Source organism: Acomys minous, assembly GCF_964271855.1.
Source record: "Acomys minous genome assembly, chromosome: 4".
NCBI lineage: Eukaryota > Metazoa > Chordata > Mammalia > Rodentia > Muridae > Acomys > Acomys minous.
The window spans coordinates 34,446,785-34,458,733 of NC_140486.1; the positions used below are offsets into that span (position 1 = coordinate 34,446,785).

An 11,949-nucleotide genomic window follows, 5' to 3' on the forward strand; every position below is an offset into this window, starting at 1 on the left:
TCTCTCTCTGCCCCCCCTGTGTGTGTGTGTGTGTGTGTGTGTGTGTGTGTGTGTGTGTGTCTTCAGGTCTCTGCTGTGTCCAGAGATGGGTGTCAGATGCCCGAGTAGGGAATGGGGTTACAGTCTGCTGTGAACCACCCTGAGGGGTGCTGGCAACTGAACTGGTATTGCTGCTGAGTCATCTCTCTGGCCCCACAATTATTTCTTAAACCATGTTACAGTTCACCTTCAATTTTGCTTCCCTGGATGATTGTTTTGATCTCACTAAATAGCCCAGCTTGGGCTCAAATTTCTTATCCTCCTGTCTCTGAGTCTCCTAGGTGTAGCCATTAGGAACCAGGATTACAGCATGCCACCTTGCGTGGGTACATCTTGTATTACTATGCAGTGTGCATTTCACCATCTACAACCCCTTTCTCTAAAGCCATTTAGACTGTGTGCAATGTTGTTTTAAAAAAAACCTTTGGTTTGTGTTTCAGTGTTGCTGTTGGCTCTCTGGCAGTTCAAGACTTTAAAACGTTTAGATATTCTCATTTGACATTTAGCTTCGGTTTGTAAACAGCATCCAGCATTTGCCTCAGACTTCCCGTTGTTGACTAGCCATTCAGGAACAGATGAAAAGGAAGAATTTTCAAAAATGAACATCTTTAATGAGAAAAGCATCATCAGCCTTTTTTTTAGCTCTAAGGAAGAATGTAATGTGATTTTGATATGTTTTTCATTAATGTTATATAAATGGAAAAACATGGTCTGTGGGAAAGTATAAAACACTTTGCTATGCTTTTATTCCCCAAATATTTCCTGGCTCCTGCAATGAGCCAGGTACATAGTATGTGCTAATCATTTAGAAAATGTGAAGATGAATAAAACAAAACAGAATAGAGTGCTCAAGCATCGTTAATAAAGTAGAAAGTTAACAAGTATAGTCCAGTGGCCTGAAATACTACAAAGGCAATGAGAGAATAACTGACAGAGAACCGAAGAGAGGATCTGGATGGTCAGCAATGCGAGTGAGAAGTGAACAGTGTGAGTGGTGAAAAGAGGCTCAGACCACTCAGAGGAAGCAGCTTGACTTGCTGAGCAGCTACCCACCACCCACTCACAAGACAAGACGGTGTTCAGAGTCGTTCTCAAATAGCCAAATGACTCAGGAGGGTCTTGAATCAGCAGCCATATGTCTAAAAGCCACAGTCAGTGTCTCCAGCCGCTACTAATTGTACAACCGGAAAACAGGAGTGGAAATCTGGCGGAGGAGAGGGCATGAGGAGCTTCTGGAAGGACTACCCATGCTATTGTGAGTCTATAGAAAGGGCGAACTTCCAAGGTGCCCTGTTAGGTGTGAGGAACAAATAATGTTGTGTGCGCCAGTAGACAGACAAAACTGAGACCAAAACACAGATATAGAGCAAGCTGGGTAGCAGACAATTATGAAGGCAAGACAATGTCTTTGAGCACCATCAATAATCTAGTAGAGTCTTTGAAATGATGTTATGACCTAGAAATTTAAGTTGCTCTCTCATTAGATTGCCTCACCTTCTAAAATCTGTCATGCCTCAGAAGTGGCTGGTAACAACCATACAAACTAGTAGAAGAGAGCTTGGGGTTATGGAACTGTTTGGAGGGAACAGAAATGTTAAAAATAGAATAAATTCTGTTTATGTTCACAACATCCAGAACTACTCAGAAATGTTCAGTATTATATATAAGCAGTCCAAGACAATGGGGAAAAGCATTTAATACACTCCCAGGGTGTTTCTACAGCCACACATTTGCTGCCATACCTCCTGCCTACCTAGCTATGGAGCACCTGAAAGTCAGCACTGGGGTGTGTTGTAAATACAGCACACATACTCGAGTCCGTAGTCTTGGTATGGGAAAAAAAATGTAGAAAATATCATTACTAGCTCTGTATATATGATTAAACAAAACATTCAACCTAATTTCACCTGTTATTTGTATTTAAACACAGCTACTAAGCCCCGTAAAATGATACATTTTATTTGTCCTGTGTTTTTTTCCAGGACAGCTGTATTCTGTATTCCTAGAGAATGTGTAAAGTCATCTCTCCCTAAACATCCATCCCAAACCATCCTATCAAAATGGACAGCAATGTTGTCACGGGGGAAAAGGAATGGCTAGCCGGCTACAAGTTTACACGGAGAGTGATGGGTAGATGTGACTGCCACCCAGTCTTGCGAAGAAGTAAAAATGATGCTTGGTAGAAAACACATCAGTAAGCGCCATCAGGAAATTACTGATGTGTTCTGTGGATGCTCCAGTGGAGGAGAGCATGGAAAAGGGAGCGTGGGAACTGGAAGATACGAGTGAGGGGATAGCAATTGAAGTGTAATATGAAATATGAAGAAATTATAAAAAATATTTATATATATATGAAAAAAACAAGATGAGAGAGAGAGAGAGAGAGAGAGAGAGAGAGAGAGAAACAGAGACAGAGAGAGAGAGGGAGGGAGAGGGGGAGGGAGAGATGTTCTTTCCTGGTGCCCAGCGATTGAGCATTGCAGAGTATTTATTGACCGTTGGATGTATTGTGCTCTCTCAGATTGAAGCACCTGCATGAATACATATTATTCTACAACTATCCAATCTCTCTCTTCCTCTTTCTCCTTCTGGCTCTGAAGCAAACAACCAGAAGAGAAGGCCTTGCAGTTGCTAGATTAAGCGCTCTGTGTGCACTGCTCAAAGTTTGTCACAGTAGCCTCACTCTGGTAGAGTACAAAATATGTTAGTGGGATTGGATGAGAACTGGGTGCAGAGAAACCACTACATCCTCAACCGTTGGCTGAAAGGAAATCGTTTCCCTTGAAAAGATCTGAGTAAATGCTCGCTCTTAGCAGGGGAACACGTCATGTGACCGGCCGGCCGTGAGCTCATTGTTTGACTAATCTGCTGGCTTCCCCTGTTTTGGGATGGTTACAGAAAAGCCGGCTTTGGAAAGTTTCTCTTTGGCTCTAACCCTTGGCAGAGGCGCTGAGTGTCCTCTGCTCTTCCTTGAGTCAGTTATAAAGCTGTTTGTCATCTTGAGTATCCGGAACACCTGCTTTTCCAAGGACTGCTGGCTCAGGAAAAGAAACATAAGTTATTTTTATGAAATAACTCATCGGCTCACCAGTTTAAAAAAAAATCTCTATCTGAAACGGTGTGCTCTCTTTCCTCGTAATCAAATACGGTTATTTTAAAAGCCAGAAATTTCCATTCCCCCCCCCCCAAATTTCCTTTTGAATGATAAATCACTGAGGACTAAGGGACAGGTCAATTGGACAACTCAGAGGAAAGAGCGTGCTTTGTTCATAACTCGATACTCGGCCGAGGAAGGACACAGGCAGCTGGTTCTCGCAACCCATGGAGAAATCTAAGAAATCACACACACACAAAAAAGTAAGGTAGGAAAAGCTTAAAAAGCTTAGACCTCGCTTGGTGTTTGCGTACAGTACTAGACAGTGAAACGCCTTGTCCTGAGTCCAGCCGCAGCCCTGAGGTGCAGCACTTGCAGCTCTCGTTCGGGTACTCCCTTCTCTCCCATTATAGCTCTTGACTGCTTGAAATGCTTCTTTCACCATAAATTGGCAAGACTGGCCAATCAGGGCTCTCCTCCTCATGACCATCATGATTCCGTGGAGAGGGAGGAGCGCTGGAAAAGAAGCTGGTCTCTCCTGCTCTCTTAGGCTTGTGAGCTCATAAGACTGCGATAAAAGACTAAGGCAGCTGAGGCTTCCATCTTTGCTATCTTGAGAGGACAGGCTTGTTTAGGATCACATCAATAGAGAGAAAAATAGTGCTGAGAAGTGGAAAAAGAAAGACAATCCGGATTGGAAAAAAAATGATTAAGCCCCCGGTTTTCTTGCTTCCAGGATCGCACTTTCCACCCGGCTTCCCTTTCTGGCATGAGCCAGTTTGAGTTGGGTCTCTGCCTGTTGTAATCAAAACACTCATGACTAATACATGATCTTTGATTGCAAGGAAAATCTGTGTACCAAAAGGGAGTGAAACCAGGTACAGGGCTGTAAGCTTGCAACCCCAGCATTCTGGAGGCAAGGTGGGTCACCACAAACCCGATGTCAACCCCAACACCATAGTTAGTTTCAAGCCAATGTGTACTGTAGTGTGAGTCCCATTCTCAAAATTACAAGGGCTGGGGAAGAAGAGAAGGAAGAAGAAGAAGAAGAAAAGGAGGAAATGAAGAACAAAAATAAGAAAAGTAGAAATGTATTGCTTTCTCTTCCTTTCTTTTAACGCAGCAATTATACCCAGACCACATACAGAATTTTTTTTTTTTGAGACTGCTTGGCCTTATAATGTAGCCAGAAGTGACCTTGGACTTGTCATGTATCTCAAACTGAGTTTGAATATATAGTCTTCCTGGCATGTTGACCACCATTTTAGTTTATCCATTACTATTGGACAACAACTAGGTAACTGCAATAAAAATTAGCTAAACCTAGACTGAGCATGATGGTGTAAGCCTCTTACACTATATTCTTTGCATTCTTCCTTTTAAAGGAATTACAATGTTTATATTACTGGTGCAACAGTCTCCTAGTCACAAACTACAAACTAATGAAAACTTGGTACTGCCCGCATCCTTACAAACACGGGGTCCTGGGAGGCATAATTTAAAGTGTGATGTAGACAGAAGCATCACAGTAAAGAGTGTGACCCCAGGGTGAGCGAGTTCATTCTCACGTCCACACATGCTCATCTGCCTTGCCTCTTGTTTGTGTGTAACAGTTAAGTCATGCTCCGGGCTTACGGGTCTTGGTGGAGGATTGACCTCTTACCCTACATCTATGTCATTTTCATTGTCAGCTGCTGTCAATTACTGCACGAGGCAGTTAGTAAAACAGTTTTTCACCTTCAGGCAGATGGCTGGTGTCCATTTGTCTGGATCAAGAGGCTTACAAACACCTCTAATTCTGAATTCTGTTGGCGTGTTTGAGTCCTGGCAGACTGACAATACGATCGCTGTTCTTTAATCAGCCCAGTAGACAGGAATCATTTATTTTACCTTCTTCAAGGATCCCTTTCCAGGGAAACTTCTAGAATTCAATACATGTTCATTCTTTCACGCTTGTTTTGGAATCATCATTAAACCCACAGACTGTACTAATGGCTAGGATATAACACTTAAGGTTGCTGAAGCCTGACCCAATTACCTGTCCTGTTTTCCTCTGCCTTCCTTGGGCAAGAAAGACTTGTGAAGGCCGTCTTTTCCCGTGATGTCTTATTGTCAGGCTGCTTTTTCTTTACTTTGGCATTTTTATGTGCACCAGCAATGGGATCAAATGTGATGACTGGCGGCAGAACTTGCTCCTTCCCCTTCCGTGTACAGATGATCTGATTGCTGCAGGGTGTGAAGTGGCCTGCCTGTGACCATAGAGAGCCAGCAGGACCCACTCTCATTTCAGTGTTATTGCCTTCTTAGGTCCTGTTGACAACATGGAAATAGCAGGAGGCGATTTTGTAATGAAATCTCCAGTTGCGGCAGAGGACTGGCACGGTAGCCATTAAAACGGTAAGCCCCAACTCTGTTGATAAGGAAGATAGGCTTAAGGCACATTCCTGTTCCCACAGGAAACTCGGGAGTGAGCCTGTGACCTGCGTGATCCTGACTTCTGTGACCGCTGCTTCTTAGGTTGGCTATCCTAAGTGGTTGTAGCATTGAAGAGTATAGTGAGATAGGGCCAAGCGTTGCCTGTAGGATTATGGATGAGCACAGTTCATGCTACTTATCACCCACCTCACTTTGTCAGCTACTCTCCACTTCTCAAAATAGTCACTCCTCTTTCCTCCAGGAAAAGCCCCCCACCCCTTTAAAACAACAATAACAACAACACCTCTGGACTGAGCTGCCCGGGACCCCACTTTTTATCTCTAGTCTTAGATCTGAGATGGATAGCATTTCTCAGGCATCCAATATTTGCCAATAAAACATTAACTTTTTGCTACCCCTCTGCACAGTAGCAGGCACGCAGTTGCTCAGTCCTCGCAAGTGATGGTCACCAGCGATGTAGTCCTTGAGTAAACTGCATGGCCAGAAGCTCTTGAGTTTGCTTAGGACTTCCTTTACGGCAGGGGGAAAAAAAGTGAAAATTTCAAGCACCTTCTCCGGGAAGTACTTGGTGACAGGGGTGTTTTTAAAAACCTCTCAAAGCCCATTAGAGGCCACTCCCTGCCTCACAGACTTAGGCCTGGCTTTCTGCCATTCTGACAGGAAACTCCATGTGCTTTCCTGACTGAGCTGGAGACTCCAGATCAGCAGTCCTCATGGTGCAGCAATGCTGAGGCCTCCTCCCCGCAGCAGCAGGAGAGGAGAGCTCTGCCAGGAAAGAGGCTCTAGCTGGAGGCAGCCCCTCGGTGCTCGGGAACCAGAGTGAAAGGCTGTGTATGAACTGTGCAGATTTCAGTAGTCAGCCTTTCCCACGCATTATCTCACTTCTTCCATGGCCAGTGTGTGCCCTTGTCTGCAACTGAGATAAAGTGTGACAATGGCTTCAACCAGAGAGCTCAAAGGTGTCAAAAATGGGATTAGGAAGAAAGCAAGAACTGCTCCAGCTGATGTCCTGAGGACGCTTCTCCTGTCTTTCGTCTCAAGCGCCTGTTTTTGGATGCTTTTAAGTCCCCCACTTCAAAACTGTATTTGTGTCCCTCTCTAACAGTATATACCCGGTGGATCTTCAGTCACGCCTTTGAAGCAGCCACTGAAACTATAGTACTTGGTGTACTTTTCAATTAAGAACATAGGCAGAAGGAATTTGTCGATGGTCCTAATAACATTGTATACTGATATTTCCTAAATATAAGTAAGATTCTTCTGAAAGTACAAGAAAAGAAAAGCTCCCATTTCTTTAAGTTTGGTGGGTCATTAGATCTCTGGCCAATCCTTCTCGTTCTGTCTGATGTCTTTTATGTGGTGATTAGACATAGCGAACTAGTGTCTAGGAGTAGATTTTCCTGGTTGCTCAACTCTTTTAGATATGATACCATCTAAGCACAGTGTTTTCTAATTTTTCTATAAATAAAGAGCCAATTTACTTAGCTTTAGTACCACATAAACAAAATTTATAGATACAACATTGGTTGATTTTATACCCAGCAGAGTGAGTGGTAATTTGGAGGATTAAAGAATAATTGAAGACTCTGTGTTACTTCTCCTAAAAAGGACTTATTTCTCATGTACTAAAGATGTGTTTACAAATTACTTTCAGAAGGAGTGACACCACACTGGGAAACTTCACCAATCAAGAAAGACGAGATTGTGCTTTATAAATTCCCTAATCAGGGATCTTAATGTAGGCGGCAGGACATTAGGAGTAAGCTAATTGGCAATACAAGCAAGACCTGGGGTAGGAAGGAAATTTTCAAATCAATAGAGTAAACAATTGCCTGACATTGGAGAGATTAGAGCAGTGTGTTTCTACACAAGCGCCTGAGAGCCATATTTCCTCCTTGGTCTCAGTTTGAGAGGATGACAATATAGTGTGAAGTGGCACAAAGGGGGTCACCCCAGGGCCTCCAGGTTTTTAGCAAGGGTTTGTTGCCCTAGGCCCCAAATCAACCATAGGGTCTTAGCTTATCTTTTACCTTTTCTCCTTTGTAAAGGCAATAAAAATACCCACTATTTCATTATTTTGATTAGGAAGGAGGTGAAATTATTTGCAAAGATTTTTTTTTTTTAATTCCTTAATGGTTTGGGATTCTTTGGGGCTGGGAAGTAGACCTTCATCTCTCCCCTCACGTAGGCCTAAAAAGTCTTCCCCACTCTGTAATGTTTTTTACTCATCAGCACTGGGCCTTCTGAAAAACGGTAGCATGGACACCAAACTTCAGCTAGTAGAAATTTTAGCAAGTAAAAACAAAACAAAAAAAACCCAAAAAAGGCTATTTTGTTTGTTTGTTTGTTTGTTTGTTTTTGAGCTGCCATGTTGCCAGGCTCTAGTGGACACTGCCTATGTTTGGACATGCTTAAAAGGTATTCCACAAATAGAAACCTAGGCGTATCCCTAACTTTGTGCAATGAACTCACTTGAATGCTGTCCAGTGGTTGGGCGATGTGGAATGTGTTAGCCGACTAGGCAAAGGTATTCTGTAAAAGAGAGAAGTAGAAAAGAAATCAGAAGCTCCAGGGAAGGTCATGGGGACTGGGTTCTGATGTGATTTATTTAAATAGTAAAAGAAGTCTGGCTCCCTGAAGGTAACTCCAAGCCCGAGTTTCAAATATTTCTCCATAACACACATCGTCATGGTGTGCCTCAAAATGGAGCAGACCTGTTTGTTGTTCTGTTAGAGCCCTGCCGTGCGACAAACTTTCCCAGAATGAAGGTGATTCAGACTCCCTGGGCATGGGGGATTCAAGAAACTGCAGGCCTGGCAGTCACCAATGAATCTCAGCTTCTGGAATTTGCTCCTCCCTTCCTTTGGTTTCAGCCTGAAAAGCTACAGTTGGTCCTTGGACCCAAGAGTGCAGCCCAAGACAAGCACACTGTACTAAACTAACTCAGATGTGAGTGCACTGTTGAACGTCTCCGTCCTAAATGATTGAGAAATTAGATGAATAAATCAGCATTTTAGCTTTCTATAGGTACGGCTTTTCTTTCTAGTATGTTATTTTAGGAACACTTTCATCTTTGTTTCTCACATATAAAACTGCCTAGACCCTGGAAACACAAGCTAATCAGAAAGAAAAATTGTTGGACAATAAAGGCAGTGAACTAGGGATCAAGCCGAGATGAAACATTTGGATCCCTTTAGCCCTGTGGGGAGCCCCTCCCTGTCCTGATAAAGAAAACAAGCCCTTTGTTAATTTTATCTTTGAGAATGGAATTAAGGTAACTATTGGGTATCAGATTTAAAATATTTTGCATGTAATAGAGCCAAGTTACAGAGGACTATATCAGCTGCAATAATCACGTGACACGGAAAAATGCAGACTTTTCAGAAGGAGAATGTTTTCCTGGTGAGACAATAAGCAATTAGGCCTGCAACACCCACTTCATCCCCATAGGCCAGAACTGAGGATGGAAACGTCACCTAGATTTGCATGCGGTTTACAGTTTTCTCTGGAATCCATTTTTCCTCTGCTCATCAGGGTGCCACCCCCTGTCACAACCATCACACAAAGAGCCTCAAGACTCAGTGAGGGAGGGGATGGAGAATCCCCTTGTTCAGTAGTGTTTTAATTACTAGGGCCATCGGCATGAATAGAGATCCATAAGCTAAAAACACCCATGATATTGGGTGAAACACGAGGCTGTTCAAAAACCAGGCCTTTCAAACCAGCAACACACCTGCTGAAGGGCTTTTCCAAGCCAAGAAATCTGGACAGTTATGTCAGGAGTTTATCTCCAACAGTACCGGCATATAATTGAAGGGGCGAGCATGTTTTAAGCCACAAGGAAAGCATACAGGACAAAAAAAAAAAAAAAAAGTGAAAATGTCTTAGTATCACATTTGATTCTTCTAATGTCTATTGTAGTGTAGATGTACAGATGATGGTCACTTTTCTGTGTGTGCTCACAGGGTGTGTAAGTAGGAGTCTGCGAGGAAACACAAGGTTGGATGTTCAAGTCCCAGCAAGGAATACACACACACACACACACACACACACACACACACACACACACACACACACACTGTGCTGTTCAGTGCAGTGGTAGTGATGCTGCAACATCGTGGGGCAGTGCACCATCATTTAGGGCTTCCTAAAATGTCCCTTCTTGCCTGGCTCCCAGTACATGCAATAGGAAGGTGTGTGTGTGTGTGTGTGTGTGTGTGTGTGTGTTTGCACATGTGCTTGGTTTTTTTTTTTTCATGTATGTAGACAGTCTCAGTGTGAGTGAGGTATGGTAGGCTGACTGAAGGGACAACTCAAGGACTTCACCGTTTGCACCGACTGACACAGCACGCAGAGGAAAACCAATGCTCGTCCACAACAGGAGTAGGTCTCTATCATCAGCACTCTCCTTCCCTCTCCTGACTTTCTCCCTCTCACAACAGCCATGTACCCAGACTCACTGTACTGGACTGTTTCGTGAAGACTGGCCACAGAGCAAGCATGGCAGACGAGGAGGGCGGATGGTCAGCAAGAATAGGTCTCAACCACTCTGTAGTTTCAGTTCTACACAGTTTGCAGTTGCCATCTGCACTTGGGGCCGTCAGCTCATTTAAGGTGGACTCCTTAGTCTGTGTTTGGGTGGATCGTGTTCTCTTAGGCGTTCTGAGCAATCCTGCCATTGCCCTAGTGATATATGGCCTGGGTCATGGGTCTACCTGACCAAAACACATTTTGCCAAGCCAAATATTTCTGTCAGTACAAAATAAACATGCTTGCCAAAAGCTACAAACCCACAGTTCCAATCTGTTAACACTTACAAAAGACAAAGATACTTTCAGAACAACCAGTTTCCTTTAATTCTTTAGTCTCCTGTGTAACTTTGTTATTTTTTGAACTTCTTTCATAGATTGTAGGAGCAAAGCTAACTGCCAGGGGAAGGCACCACCATGCTGATCTCTGAGAACAGTTGTCAAGACCTCTGGCCTGAGAGACTTCTCTAATGTGGAGAATTCGTAATTTGAAGTCAGTGCCTCAAGCTTTACTCAATACTACTCAAATATTGAAATACTCATATGTTGAAATAATCATAACCACAGCTATTCAAAGAAGCACAAGGTTCCCATGTTTCCACATTAAGCATCATGCAAGGAGGAAAATTCTGATCTCATGGGGTGATGTATATCAGAAGCTAGTTTATTCAGGTGAGAGAACCAGACCATCACAAGAAGGATGGATGTGACGGTATGTAGTGTTGGACATGACCACATCAACTTATGAGCCATGGTGTGTATGTGTGTGTGTGCACGCACGTGCACGTGCACATGTGTGTTAGAGTGTTCAGAGAATTTGCTTTTATGGTTTATGCAAAGTCCACACATTGGAAGAGAGGGTGAGCTTCATGGAACAGCACAGTAATTAAATTTCCCTGTGAGGATGTGGGGTGTCTCTCAGGAAGTTCAGTTCTGCAGTCTTGTGATTAGAAGAATTTGCTTTGTGATCATCCAGTGGGTAGGTTTTGTGGTGTGTGTGTGTAAACAAATGACTCTTACATCTTTTCTTTGTGTGGGTGCTTGAAATACAGCACATCAGGCTAGGTTAAAAACACTTTTTGTTGATAAAAATGTATCTCTTCTTCTTCTTCTTCTTCTTCTTCTTCTTCTTCTTCTTCTTCTTCTTCTTCTTCTTCTTCCTTCTCCTCCTCCTCCTTCTCCTCCATCTCTCCCCTCTCTCACCTTATTTTTTAACCTTTTAAAGAAAGGCAAGGCATTGTGTAGCTCAGACTGGTCTAGGACTCCATGTAGTGAACCATGGTTTTGACTATCTGGTTCTCCCTCCATTACCTTCCCAATACTGGGATCATATGCGTACATCAATGTGTCCAGCTTTTTTTCTTCTATTTTTAAATGTTTGAGAACAAATAAGTCTGTTATATGAATTCATACTGTCGCTTAGAAATTAGAGAGGAGGAGTAAGGTTGGATATGACAGTTACTTATGTTTACATTGAAATTCTTAGGCACATGTTGTTTAATTAATTCATCAATTAATACCATTGAAGGTAGAGCATGATAAAAGGTAATAATTTTAATGTCTAAGAAAAATTCAGAATCCAACTTTCAGTTTCAAGAACTAATTGATAACTATTATGTTTGTGATTTTAGTAACATTCAAAAACCATGGAAGGGCTCACTAATTGTAATCAGACTACTTTTTATGAGGATAAAAATCATTATTCAGCTAATAGAAGTGACCTGAGAGTCTTAAAAAAATTTAAGGCTAGTTTTCCAATAGTTCATGTATTGTGTGCTCACCTGCCTTTATTATTTCAGTTTGTCTCCTGTCTCCAACACACACACACACACACACACACACACACACACA

At 42.7% G+C, this 11,949-nt stretch overlaps 1 long non-coding RNA gene across 1 annotated transcript; it reads left to right on the forward strand.

The window, feature by feature from the left end:
- The first annotated feature begins 3,314 nt into the window (after positions 1–3,314).
- On the forward strand, positions 3,315–10,767 carry LOC311595801. Its single transcript, XR_014778569.1, has 3 exons — positions 3,315–3,401; positions 5,441–5,530; positions 10,476–10,767. It is a non-coding gene; the product is annotated as an uncharacterized lncRNA (long non-coding RNA).
- Positions 10,768–11,949: the final 1,182 nt, after the last annotated feature.